The sequence below is a fragment of the Poecilia reticulata genome, linkage group LG7 (genome assembly GCF_000633615.1).
Source record: "Poecilia reticulata strain Guanapo linkage group LG7, Guppy_female_1.0+MT, whole genome shotgun sequence".
NCBI lineage: Eukaryota > Metazoa > Chordata > Actinopteri > Cyprinodontiformes > Poeciliidae > Poecilia > Poecilia reticulata.
The window spans coordinates 6,942,444-6,957,549 of record NC_024337.1 but is presented as its reverse complement, the minus strand read 5'-3'; the positions used below and the strand labels follow the sequence as shown (position 1 = coordinate 6,957,549).

General features: G+C 38.2%; 1 long non-coding RNA gene across 1 annotated transcript; it reads left to right on the top strand.

The window, feature by feature from the left end:
• The first annotated feature begins 11,465 nt into the window (after positions 1–11,465).
• LOC103467049 (uncharacterized) lies at positions 11,466–12,953 on the top strand. The gene is made up of 3 exons (XR_534026.2): positions 11,466–11,705; positions 11,797–12,708; positions 12,802–12,953. It is a non-coding gene; the product is annotated as an uncharacterized LOC103467049 (long non-coding RNA).
• The last annotated feature ends 2,153 nt before the right edge of the window (positions 12,954–15,106 follow it).

Sequence of the window (15,106 nt, the reverse complement as noted above, 5' to 3'; positions counted from 1 at the left end):
AATTGGTTTTTACAAATTAAAGGCACAGCGATGGGGAAACGTTTTTCGCCCGCCTATGCTAACATCTACATGGCCAAATGGGAAAAGGAAGTGTTCCAAAAGTGCCCAAAACTTCCGGAGGCCTTTTACAGATATCTGGACAATATCTGGGGCCTATGGGGACACAGCCGGGAGGATTTTGAGCACTTTACACAAATTCTGAACAACCACCACACCACCATCAAAATCAAAACCACCATCAACACACAACAAGTAGCTTTCCTGGACACGATAACATTCAAAGGTGAAAATTTTCAGAAAACAGGCAAATTGGACAGCAAAATTTATTTCAAACCCACAGACTCACACCAACTCTTACACCGGGACAGCTTTCACCCCAAACACACATTCCAGGGAATCCTAAAATCACAACTGATTAGGTACAAAAGAATCTGCTCCAACAAAACAGATGGGGAAGAAGCCACTAAAGTCCTCTTCCAGGCCCTCAGAAGGAGAGGGTACTCCAGAACCCTTTTACAAAAAGTGAGAAGAGAGGTTTTCCACAGAAAGAACACAAATAAAAATAGAAACACAGAAACACAACCACACATGATTGCACTGACAGGCCCCTACTCAACCTTCACAATGAAAAATCACAAGATATTAAAAGACCACTTCAAACAATTACAACAGGAATTACCACAGAGCCAGAATTGGAAAATCATCGCAGCACCCCAAAAGAACCCAAATTTACAAGACCTCCTGGTCCGCTCCAAATTCACCAGCAAGAACAAACCCAGTAAAAAGAAACAAAAACGCCCATACATTAGGAGTACCAGCAACAACAAACGCTGGCCTCTCCCCTCTGGAATCTCCCCTGATCAGGACAATGTAGTTTACCTAATCTGGTGCCACAAATGCAGGAAACAGTACGTTGGGGAAACGGTTTACTTTTATAATTTATTATATTCTAGAAACAAATAATTTTCTTAAGTATTTTAAAAGCCTTTTTTTAAGCCTTGTTTAATTGCTGTTGAACTTTCTGGCGTCCACCAAGGAACTATCTACGTTTTTGTAATACCACTACTTCTAGGAATATTATTTTTGGCTGTATGAGTTTTACTATATTTACAGTTTTACATTTACTAATTTCTAAATTTTATTCATTCATCAGTTTACTTAAATCTATATTTTTCATGTTAATCTCACTCATCATTTTAAAATTGTCCCAGTTTGCTTTCCCAAATTTCCATCGGCCCTCAATTTCTACCTGGTCTTGGTCTGTATCGATTCCTATGCTGACAAAAATTGGATAATGATTATTCCCCTTTGTGCTTTCTTTAAATACTCTACAGCCACAAATATCAGCAAGAGATTGAGAAACCAAGTTTAGATCAATAGCAGATTTCTTACCCCTTACAACCTCCACCCGAATACCTACTCCATTATTTAAAAATTTGAATTCTTTTTCTTCAATCACCTCTTCTAAAAATCTTCCATTATTATCGTCTTGATCTCCCCATAAAGTGATATGTGCATTTCAAAATTCTTACAAAGTTGCTGCGTCAAATCCTCAGCCTTCACTGCGCCGTGCAACGGTACTTCTTGACAGCAAGACAAAAAATGATGCATATAAGAGCCATTAGTTTATAAAAGTCGATGCAAACATAAATTTACCATTTTAAAAACAAAAAGCAGCGGGAGGATGTAACTTCATAACCTAATTTTCTAAGCAGAATCTCAGAGGGAAAAAAAGAGAAATTACGTTGTGTAACGCAAGAACAGATTATAGCAGCCAACTGGAAAAATTCACTCTAACGTGGATTGTAATTATTTTCGGGATTCGGGAAATACGTGATTTGTACCATTTGTTCAGTGGGTTTTTTATGTGGCTCGGTGCCACTTAAACGGTTGTAAAGCAAGGGTTTTGGACCTTAATTTGACTGACAACTTGTGTGGTTCGGATCGGGCTGAAGCGTTGCTGCCCTCGGTTGTTCTTAAATTACCGTGTTCGGTATCGGAGGGGCTCGTCGCTCCGACTGCATGTTAAATGTATTTTATATAATTGTCATATAAACAAAAACTAAGGAGTTCCCTAAAAATAATTTCATACTCTGTGTAACACAAACGCACATCAACACACGTAATTACTGGACACAACGGCACACCAAAAAACTCGATTGTTGTACCAGTAGCTCACAGATATTTTAAGTTTTGTGTCTTTTTTATGGTACAGATCTAGCAGTTTTGGCCAAGAACAATAGGAGCAAGCAGGACCCGGAACCAATCTATGTGGCATAAATTCAAACGGAAAAACGTCACCACCTCTCGTGGCATATACCCCATTTTTGCCATACTTTCATGAGTTTTTGTTCAACATTCTTTCCCTCAGATTTACTTGTTTTAACTGTAAAACTAATATTATTCTGAATTTCCCTCCTTGCCATTTTATCTGCCCTCATTTCCTTCTACTCCAATATGAGCTGGAACCCACACAAATAACTATTAAACCCATATTTTGTATTCTGAATAATGTATGAAATATTTATAATAAAATGTGCGTCCTACTATCTGAATGATTACATTTTAAACTTAATAATGCAGAGCTTGAATATGAACATATTGTTTTTAATGGTTTCATGTCTTCTACCCATTGTAAAGCTAATAATATTGCCAATATTTCTCCTGTGTACACTGATAATCCATCTATAATTCGTTTTCCAATTTTTATATTGAATTCTGGTACTACAAAAGCTATTCCTATTTTTCCAGTTATTTTTATGCATTTGTATAGATTTGAATATATTGATAATAGTTTAAATGTAACTACTGAACTATCTATGATGTAAGATTTGTCTTGTTTCTTTTCTGTTATTGACATATCTACTATTGCTTCTTGTAGAATTCAAGGTTGTATAATTAGGCCCGAGCAGTGAAGCGCTGCGAAGACCTATTGTAATTGAAATACATTTCTGATTCCTTCACATTCAGAAAAAGCATATTTTCAGCATGTTGGGGCTCTCACTCGTGGCATCTTTACAGCATAGTTAAATAGCGGTATTGTGAAGCTCAACTGTTAAACAGTTCCTACCTCGTTTGTGCCTCCTGGACTTGGGTATTTCTTCGTGGCCACTCAATAAAATAAAATGACACATCATTTAATGTATAACTAGTAAAACTTAACTTAAACACTAACTTAGTSCTGAATAACTTTCAGCACCAAGTTTAAATCACTTTATTTTTTAATAATACTAGTGATAATAATAATAATAATAATAAAATTAAGGAACATTAAAAATAATTCAGTAACATATTGTCTGACTTAATTTTTGCTTTTAATTTTAGTACTACAATTATAAAGGTCAGCATGAGTATCTTTTTACATTTTTGGATGCTGCAGAGTCATCATTAGGAGCATTCCAGTGTTCTTTACATCAATAAAATCCTTATAATCCCTATTTTCCTGGTTTGTATACCATTAATCAATAATAACTGATTAAAATGCTTAAATGTGCAAAACAATCACAGGAACTCCATTCGTTTGATAGTTTTTTGACATTTTTTCTAAATATGAAAAGTTTCCTAACTTTATTTTGGAAACTTGTCAATACAAAAAAGTTGCACACAAGCCTTCTAAACCAAACACAATTTATTTGAAGATTTTTCAAAGCTTAGTTTCAAAGTTACAGCCAATTTTCTAAAAACAAAAAAACGGGGGAAAAAAAAGAAATCCTTTTATCAGTGCAATCAGAATAAAGTGCCCAAGACACATTGTACATTGTGCATCAACAGTAAAATACAAACATTGAAATGAAAGTGTGTCAGTCACTGTATATTGTTCATCGTTTGCATAAATCACAATAAAATTACTTGCATTATGGCAGCCTGGTCAAAATATAATTTGAATAGTTCTGATGGAGACGGAATGTCATCATTTGAGAGGGGCGGCTGAACACCTGGTTTCCTCTTTGGACGGAAATTGAGTGGGGGATGTGGCAAATGATCAGGCTCCTTCTCCGTTTTCCACCCGACTTGAGTATTGGCATAAGTTTCTGACCTTTTGCGTTTCCTTTTACTTGCTGGACCATCCCGACTACTTTTTCTTCCTCTATTTGCACCCACCTGTTGTCCTCTTCATCATCCTCATTCAGCTCGTCGTCTTTCTCCTCCACGCCATTGTCAGTACTGCACACAGACGTAACATTACAGATTAGTTAGATTTTTCAATCACATGTTTGTCTTTATATATATATATATATATATATATATATATGGCCTGTCACAATAACAAATTTTGCTGGACGATTAATTGTCTAAAAAATTATTGCGATAAACAATAATATTGATTCACGACTTTTTGACACTGATTTAATGGAAATGACTAATACATGCGATTTCCTGATAAATACACTTTATTTTCAAAAGAACACATAACACAGGAACTGATAAACAACCAAAAGCAAAAATAAAATGGATTCTCAGTCTCCATTAACAAAAAACGTACTTGAATAAAAACTAAACAACATAAAGCCAAAGTGGAAATAAATACTGCATTCAACCAAAAGAGTGCAGATTACGAAGTCTGTATTGCCCTTCAGTAATCACTAGATTTAAATAGCGAAAATGGGCACATCCGACTACACCATTTTTTGCCCCTATTTTCTCCTTATGACAATCTTAAATCGTTGGCCGATCTAACCGATCATCCTGCAGTGTGTGGTGGGTTATGGTAGATCGTCGTGGCCGCCCCGATCTAAATCAGGGGTTTTCCCCGTCTGGGAGCTTAATGCTGCCCGTTGAATGTGACAGGTAGCCAATCAGAAAGCGCGGATTCTCCTCCGTGCTTTCTGAGGGGAAATTACAGAGGGGAATCCCAAACAGCTGAAACAGCGCAACCCGAAGTCCAGCGGACGTTGCAGATGATTTGTGGTATCATTAATGTTTATTCAGCATTTTATGCAAAAAATATAGAAATGACAAGGGGAGGAGTTGGAGCCAAATTGCTATCTCAGTTGATAAACCCAGCAAGTTTTCAGCTGTTCTTCGTTAACGTGACATAAATAGGTTATAATGATTTTCATTCAGTCAGGACTTTATGCTGACTCTAGCCACATTGCATCACAGGTAGATTCTAGTAACGCATTGATTAATGCCTGATTTTAAAATTAGTTAACTGGACTTGTAGCCATTATTTTGGCTACAAGATAATGTAGCCGTGCCGTGTGGCTGGACACCACACGGCACGACGAACCCGATCGAACCGTTATACCTAGGATTTCTGTCGGCTAAGGTGTGGTCTCTTAGGGTTTGAAAATGGGCCGACAACTCTAATGTGCGCTGGACATTACATAAAGGAAATGAGGAAGGGATATGTCAGTGGAGAGCACCGGAGCTGAGCCTTTTTTCATTCAGTGTCATCAACAGAAAGAAAAAAGGCCGGAAGAGACGATAAAGACGATAATTAAAATGAGGTCGATCAGGCCTAAATATATAAAGGAGAGAGAGAGAGACAAAGAGAGAGCCCACTTACATCTCATGAAGTTGATCGATCCCTTCAATGAAGTCAGCTTCCTCGTCACTGTATGCGGCATCAGCTCTGAAGAATACCTCTTCATTCTCGCCATTTTGAGCAGTGACGAGCTCAAAGACTTCGGCCGCAGAGTAAAATCTTCTGACTCCGTGTCTTCCCATAATTTTTTTTCGTGTGTTCGCACGTGTTTCCAAAAAGATGTTGAAAATTATCGAGCACATGTTTGCTAGCAAAAGCCGAGCCGAATAGTGCAAACACTGGCAGGAAGAAAGTTGCTAGGAAACGGAAATGGCGTTCGGTGAGATTTGATGAAATGTCACGATATTTCATGCTGTCACAGAACAAGATATCCAACACAGGAAGTGATTGGCCACACCCGAGCAGATCTACAAATATAGGGATGGATGCTACCTCATGTTTGCCTTGCATCTTTGGGCCCATCCTTTTTACTATAAATCTGTGAACTTGTCTGCGCGCACACTGCAACTCGGGGGGATGTTTAGGGTCGGAAAAAGAAGTGTAATTCTTCTCTCTCGGGTTGACGAACCTTAACTAGCCAACTCCACCTGGTCAACTGACAGCGGGCGAGACGAGCCAGCAGGTGCAGTGGGATCGGATAAGTCCGAACACGTCCGAGCACTTTTGTAATTAAGCCATATGTTAATAAACCGAGCACATAATTCAGGTTTACTCAACTAATTTATCGCCTAATAACTTTGTAAAAGTTATTTTCCAAAAAGCATAATATACCCACTTTATTAATAGCTTTGCGTGCTCTCCTCCGCCATTACTGCTGGTGTTTGAACACGTCGCTTCAGGCCGCTGAGGATGCGCGCGCATATTGCACCCTGCTAGTGAACTAAGCCCGCGAAAATCAGGGGACAAACCGTCAACTATCTTTTCTTTTAAAACTAATTAGATTTTTTTTTAAATTGACTGTTAAGTTACGGACAAATATGTTTGGGGTTATATTAAACTATTATATTTACTTGACAAATTGTGCCCTACTCTATCCCCTTCTTTATCTTTATTTAAATTTTTTTTTCAACAGCTGTGTCAGCAATGCTAAAGCTTTCTTTGTCAGAGCAACCTAATAAACATTTTAAATAACCATAAAATAAATATCAAAGATTTTTTAAATAAATTATGTTTATTAATAAAATCCTATAACGCACAAACTTGGAAAATCTGATGAGGTAGCACAGATCGCCAGGATCGGTTGTCAGTATGATGCATTAAAGGTAGGTGATGTAGAATACTTTTTTGCTTTTAAAAAATTAGTGTTTATAGAACACTCTCATTGAATTCATTTGCAAGGAAAGTACTTCTTTCAGTAGAAGTGTTATTTTAAATAGTGAAAAACATTGATAGTTTTACGGTGACAATGGAAAACTGTCAGGTTCGTAAAAAGTTTCAACAGCTCAATAAGCAGCTGTCTGAGTTGATTGTTCTTCAAAAAAGGTGTTTAAAATATAAGCAGGAGAATGGACCTTACTAAGTTCCGCCCAGAAACGCCCCTCGAAAGTCTCACGTGACTGCATGTCTCACAAACAAAGCCTCGCTGTGTTTAGTTTCTATGTAATTTCATTTCAACTGACTCTCTGCAGAGTATTTCTGAGTCGATTAGTGTAGCATTTCTGCCGGATTTTCAAAAATATCAGCCACGACAATGGACAGGGGAACCAACAAGTTCATGTCATCTTTTTTGGACGACATCAAGGTGTTTGAGCCACGCGATGCTTCCAAGATTGTGCGCGTCACAGCTAAATGCTACCGGTCRATRAGGAAMACAGCAGATCCTCAGACCCTCAGCATAAATATAGCTGTGGACAAGATCACTGACGCCTATTGTTCTTGCAAGGCTGGGTAAGTCGGGCATTCATGGTTTTGAGGGTGATTTCTGTTGGCAAATGTTCGTATGTGCCTAGGCCTGATACACGGTACTCGGAAGCTAACATGATTAGCGTGGCTAACACGATTACAGTTTAGTAAAAAGCCTTTTCAGGTAAAATAAAATTTTTAATGTATGTCAGATACGGCACACATTGCATATTGATCTGTTCAGCTAACGTAAGACTGTAACAGACAGGCTTGTAGAAGTTGTATCGGTACTGCCATTATGCTGTACTTGGCTAAAAAGTTTTCATAATGGATGTGTTTATTATTGACTTTCTTTTTTTCATTCACTAAACACAAAGAAAGCAAAGCAGTAATACTTACACCAGCAGACACTCCTTTGTTCTTATTGATCCAATGATGGTTGAGCTGCAAATGCAGTCGTGCACAAGCTTTGATCCAAGGAAGGTATTCCGTTTCAGATTTTGGAAATCTGTGAATTTTAGTTCCACAAATATGATCAGGATACCTGACATCGCCTGTACAGATACCCCACTGACAGTGGAGAACCATTCTTTTTCGAGTCCTGACGCAAAAACTTTCTGCCGGTCTGCTAGTCCACAATGTAAATTAGCATGTGTTTACTACTGTAGCTTGTGTTTGTGAGACGGTCACGCACGTGGTAGCTGCGCTGTGCCGTAAAATGGGCATTAGCCAATGAAACGCGGCCCCTGTGGTAAGGTCCATGAACAGCTGAGAGAAGTGTTGTATCAGCTTGAATTTCAGGTAGAAGTCAGTAAAACTGAACACCGGAGTGAAAAACAAAAACTTTCAGCAATAATAGCTGAATTGACACACAAGATATCAATATTAAAATCACTGAACGACCATATAACAAATCATAAAGAAAAAATGCAAAAATAAGAATCCTTTCTGACAGAAGATAATTATACATTGCAAGCTGAAGTGACTAGACTGAAATCCAAGATAGCAGCATTAATAGATGAAGCTATGACTTCAAAAAAAAAAGAAAAAAGAAAGTGCTGAGAAAAAGACTTTGGACTTGAAGAACAGTTGATAGTTCTTCAAAAAAGGTATTTAAAATTACACAGGAGAATGAACAGCTGAGACAACGTATCATCTTGAACATCTGTGAAACCGAACAGGGAGTGAAAAACAAAAACTTTCAGGAATAATAGCTGAATTGAAGCATAATGTAAGATGATTTATTTTTCCTTTTCAATTAAAGTGGTTACATACAGTTATTTACTAAAGTTGATCTACCCACCTTATTCCTAGACCCCAGGAGGCTATGCGTGATTTATGGGCTTATTATTTGCTGATGATAATGCTTGGTACTGCTGCTTTATTGGTTAAATATGCAGAACTGCAGGGTGACTTTTATTACAGGTAAGGTATGTTAGACGTTGTGGACAGTTCTTACTCATATGCCCCTTATGTAAGCAGCCACAGCATAAACCTTTACTTTTAAGGAATGTCACCTTTTCTTTGTTGGCTTTCTGCTTGAATGAGTCGCATTTTTCCATGCAATGATTTCTATCACAAAATAAGCACCGTGTGAATATAGATTTGCAAAAAACCCTACAAATTACAATGAAATAATGCTACTTCCGCTAGCCGCCGGAAGTAACATCCATAATCGCTTCCCCAGAATGCATTTATAGTACTCAAAAATTATAAAGAGAAAAATGTTTTCACCCCCATAAACCTCACAAAAGACTCTGCCATAGTGACTTTTCTTCTCATCTGTATCAATATATCGAATGATGACCGAGGCCTATACTTGCTTTGAAATATCAAGTGTACAGGCCAGTTCCACTGCAAAGTACTTAGAGGCTTTGATCTGGGCAGATATTTTATCCAAAACACACTCTGATATTGAATCTTAAAATTCATTCTGAGTGCACCATGTCATATATCCAGTGGTCTGTTTAGAGGCAGCCTTTCTAAGATGTTCTACCAGTGTGACATATTGGTCTGTGAGCTCAAGGATTCCCAGAAAATTTCTATTTTTAGGATTTCCTAACTGAGAATTTCCCCCCCTTAGTGGCAAGTTTCTCTCTGCAAGGAAAAGTATGCAGTCAATAACTCGAGTCAACACACTTCCCCTGTGTGCTTTTTCAGCTGCCATGGTTCTCTGCAGTTCACTATCAATAGTATTACCTAGGCGTAAGTGAGATGCCAGTTCTTTCCACATTAGATAAGCGTTTATGTGAGAACCACTGGTTTCATGGTGCGTCAGTGCAATTTTCTCTCCATTAGACAGTACACAAAAACAGTATGCTTTGGAAAAGCACCTCTTACACCTCTGATGCTGGGTATGGGCCATCGAAACATTTCTGTGAGCCATTTTCAACCATCTACTGCCTAAATGTGTCCTCCATTTTGTGTGGCAAAGGCCATTCTCCACTAAGTCATATGGTGAAAAAGCATTATATATTAGTTGTAAAAATTACAGATCTTAATACAGTTTTTAAAAATGTTTAAACATTATTGTTTGGGGTCAAGTAGCTGTTCCCTCACTTCCACCTAATATTAGACCAACCTGTTGCCTTCCCCTGTCTGCCATGATTCTTCCTCTGTCATCTTCTCTCCTTTCTCTCCATCTTCACATCCACACATTTTGTGGCATCAGCATTTTCAAAACACTGTCTGTGTTATGGCACCTTTTTTTCTTTGTTAGATTGACAAGAGGGCCAATTATAGATCACACAAAATTGTGGATGAGATGTTGGAGATCCTAGCTAGAGTTGTGAAAAAAACGATTCTAGAGGCCGTCCGACTTGAGGTGGACGAATCTACAGATATGTCCTTGACCAGGCAACTGGATATACATATTAGGTCATTTTACTGTGAATATAAATGAAATCTTGTACTAGGTCAAATAAAAATAATAAAAATTTTTAGGTATTTAGATAGAGATGGTCAGCTTTTCTGTCAATTTCTTGACACGGTGCCGCTAAATGATGGGAAGGCAAATACAGTAGCAGAGGCCATCCGTGAGGTGATCGCAGTCAAAGCCATATCAACAGATCGGATTCTTGGTTTGGGGACAGATGGCGCTGCTGTGATGACAGGAAAGAACTTAAAATCAAGTATAATTTTGAGTTATAGTTCCTATTTGTCTCCAAGTACCTGTAATGTCTATTAACGGCGCCAGAATGGTTGTGTCACTAAAATGATTTATGTTAGAAATTAACATAAGTTTTTTCATAACTGTTAGGATTATGTATTTTAATTTGTTTGGTTTATGTTTTGAGATTTGTGTAAAATGATTATATTTTACTTTGAGCTACTTTTTGTTGGAAGTCATCACGAGATTTGTGTATATGTGATTTGTGCATTTGTGCTGCGAGACGAATAAACAGAGAAGGAGCAGAAGTCTGGAATTGAGCACGTGCAGCAGCCTTGTATCTCGTGTAGCTGTTAAGGTATTTTGTAGTTATATTTGTAATATTTTGTCAATTTTATTGGTTATGGTGTTTTAATTACTTAATATTTTGATTTAGAGTGGACGAAGAAGTAGTAATCTGCTAAAGACCTCCGAAGTGGCAGGTGGCCACGATGTAACTTTGTTAAAGCACGGGTCACATGTCTGTCTGTAAATGTATCTATGTCTAAAGCTTTGTGTTTTATTTCTATAGTTTTCACGGCATGTAATAAAAAGAGCTCGTCTAAAGAAAGCCGTGCCAGTGCGTCATTTTGGAGCTACAATGGTGTTGAAAAACAGCTGAGACTCCTGGCCACAGCTAGTTTCTGTGCACTGCGCAGCACACTGCCTTCCTCTTGCATGCAAAGATGCTGCAGACAATTTTCCATTCATGAAAATGTTCCAAGGGAACATTCAAGATCTGCACCTTTATTTTTGAAACTGTCAATCGCACAGCCGTACGGAAAGCATCTTCCAGTGTTCTACAAGTGGACAGCCTAAAAATAATTGTAAGCAATCTTAACTTTTCCTTAATATTTTAGACATCACTGTTTGCAAAAATGGGCTAAATTCCCTGTCTTGAATTTATCAATGTATGAAAAATTATTTGTTTGGATAATTTTCCACACAATTATCTCTGTCCTTTGCATATTAGGAGGTGAAGGACACAAGATGGCTGTCCCAAGACAGAGCTATCTCAACTCTTCAGAGAAATCTTGCAGGTGTACTGGCAGCTCTTGCTGAGGAGGCAGAGAAAAAGGACCCAGTAGCAAGGGGCCTTTATACATATTGCGCAACATACAGGTTTGTAGCTGCCATCCATGTCCAGGCAGATGTTCTTCCCCACCTGACACAGCTTTCAAAGCTTTCCAAAAGGAAAAAGTCAATTGTTTGGCCATCAAGAAACATGTAAGTTGATTTTTAAGGACTAACTTACTTGTTTATGGAAAATTATGAAAAGCAAATAAGACTTGGATCTTTAATCTATTTATTTAATTAGGTGCCTGTTACTATTGAGGCCATTCGACAAATCAAGGAGGCAGGAGATGTGCAACCTCCAGGGTCATATCAGTTTTTTGGAAGAAAGAGTGAAACGCCTCAGTGATTTTGACCTCGCCTCTTTTTGGACTCGTTTTCAAACTCATGTCTTGAATATTCAGTGTTTCCAGTTACAAACTTGGAAAATATGATGGAATTAGACAACCTTTGTTTTATCTATTAAAAATACATCTTTTCACAAGGTAACAGCCATATTTAGACCATCTGATTGAGCATTTTGAGAGGAGATTCCCAGAGATGAACATCCTTGCTGCATGCATTCAACATACTCAGCCCACAAGCAGTGGAGAAGGAAGATGACTTTTTTGCAACTGCTTGTCAAAACGTTTCCCACTTTGGATGAAGGGGCAGTACTCCAAGAATGGACCTGTTTCAAAGTCCATCTTGGCCAAGGCATTTTTTGTTATGTTTGTGTTCTCAGTGGTTTATTTTAGGTTCCCTGTGTTATTTAGGTTTTGTGTGTCTGTTCCCTGTGAGTCTATGTTGTCCTGTCTACTAGTTGATTAGTGTCACCTGTTCCTTGTTTCCCTGTGATTGTCTCCCTGTGTATTTAAGCCCACCAGTTGTCTCTGTCCCTGGTTGGATCCTTGTCTAATGTCTGTCGTTAGTCATGTGTCCTTTCAGTTAGCCTTCCCAGTAGAACTGTAAAGTCCTGTGTCGGCATTAGCTCCTGTATGTCAGTCTTACCAGTTACAATCGGTGCCGAGTTGTTTTGTACCTACTCTGCCGAGTTGCCTGTGTTTCATGGACTGTCTGAGCTCTCTTCATTAAATCATGTTCATCATTGTCATCATCATTCTGGATCTACAGCATTCTTACTCACCACCACACCGCAAATCGTGACATTTTTAAGGTAAATAGCAAAATGTGAGAAATTTCTTTAAAACGTAAATTTTTTTTTTCACTTTTTCCCTAAAAATAACTATTCCAAAAACATTTGTTTCAGGATAAGTCACAGCTGGAGGTGATGCAGGATATGGCCTCTGACTTTGATGAACTGAAGCTACCCAAATCTGTCACCACTCTGCCATTGCATTGACCAGTGGTTCCCAAAAATTTTCTTCTGGGCCCCCCTATGGATTACAAAAAAAAAAAAAATCAACTGGGCACACACATTGTTCAACCAGACATAAACCTATACACATTTTGTTTTCAAACTCCACTGAAGTTTATTTCACACTTCAGGTTGCAACAAAACAAACTGCAAACCATCTTTACAGTGAAACACTTTTGTGTAACTTTTTTTTTTTTTTTTAGCTCTATACTGTAGAAGTTTTCTTTGTTAGTGTTATTTCAAACTTTTTTTTTTTAATTTGTAACAATATTCACCTTTGCTATCAACACATTTTAAAAAAGCCTCTGCAAAATGGGGTTAAAAAACAGTTCCACAGGAATTATTATATATTTGTAACATCAATTTTCTGTAATATAAGTGGTCAAACTATGGGTATGTTTGTAATTGACTTTGAACAAATGATCACCAAAATGGTTTTAAAGTAAAGACACCATGCACAATCCTTACCACAATAAATATTTCCACATACAGCACCATCCATCCATCTTCTATACACCCTTGTCCCTAATGGGTTCAGGAAGAGTTGCTGGTGCGGATTTCCAGCTAATGTTCAGAGCGAGAGATACAGCATTATATGCAAGTAAATGTGATTGAGTGAAAACTGAACAGCAGGGCTTCAACTTCAGTTCAGGAGTTCAGGGTCACTTATTAATTCTTCAAGTAGTTCGACGTCTCATGTCTATGCTTTTATTTTGAAGTGCTTCCTATTATTTTGAAGGAGGTTTGTGCCGTTTATTTTGTTCTTGACACTTGTCAACTGATCTGTTTACTGTTCAGAGCAGCGCTGCAGTCATTGATAATGTGAGTAGCTGCTGATCCTCCAGTAAAAAAACATGAGACCCCAAATCCATCAGTCAGCCGCTCTTCACTGTGTAGAAGAAAAAATAAGATGTTCTTTATACACACAGAAATTTAATAAATTAGAATTGAAAGGGATTTTCAGTTATATTCACTAGGTGAATATAAGACGGCGCTTGGGAAACCCAGGCTTCTGGTTGAGCACGAATCGGCTGAGATCTGGTCACTATTGGGGACCCGCTCCTCTTATCCTCCCGATGATTATCTACAGGCGAGTCAAAACACACCTCTGGAGAAGACTACACCAGCCGAACTCTAGAAGGCCACCTAGAGAGAAACTATAGGGGCTGCAGAAGCAGCAGATCCTTAGGCAAAACAGATACTGTAAGAACTACCAAATAATTTTCACGGATTAAAGACTCTTAAAATGCTGAAGACATACTGTTGCTGGTCAAAATCAAAGCTTTTTTTTGGGGGGGGGAAGGTGGGGGGTCACAATTACTCTATGTACTGAAGTGTATTGGTAACAGAATCATTTTATATGCATTAGAAAACTATTATTTATAAGTTACTTGGAAAATAATCAGTCAATTATATTTATAAAGCACCCTTCATACTAAAAGCAGTTTAAAGTGCTGTACAGATCAATAAAAACTAATTGGACACACAGCATTAAGTAGTTCATTATTTTTGATAGTGAAACACCAATGTGGTTGTGGGGAAGATGAGATAATAGAACATGTTATTTTGCACTGAATTACCAGATTCAGAAAAACAAGTTAAATAAGAATCTTAGTAATCCTTGTCAGGGACAAGGATTCTGTTATCAATCCTTGTCCCATGGTGGGGTCGGGAGGGTTGCTGGTCCAGGAGAGGGGCGGGGTCACCTGGACAGTTCGCCAGTCTGTCGCAGGGCAACACAGAGACAAACAACCATGCACACACTCTCACACCTAGGGGCAATTTAGACAGGCCAATTAACCTGACAGTCACGTTTTTGGACTGTGGGAGGAAACCGGAGTACCTGCAGTACACGCATGCCATGCACAGGGAGAACATGCAAACTCCATGCAGAAAGACCGGGGCCGGGAATTGAACCCGGCCCCGGTGTACATTTTAGGCTAATAAAGTATGCCTTAATTTTCTTTATTTAACCAGGTGAACCAAGTTGAGATCCAGATCTTATTTTCAAGAGGGAGCTGGGCAGAAGTCTGCATCACGCAGCAACCTGATTACAAAATAAAACTAATTAATACTTGTGCAGAAGTATGTCTTTTAGTTTGTTTAATGTAATATGAATTTTTAAGTGCCTTAATAATCTTTAATATTTGTGCAGAAGAGCTGTTGCTCTTGCCTTCTGGCAAGAGAGCTGTTGCCT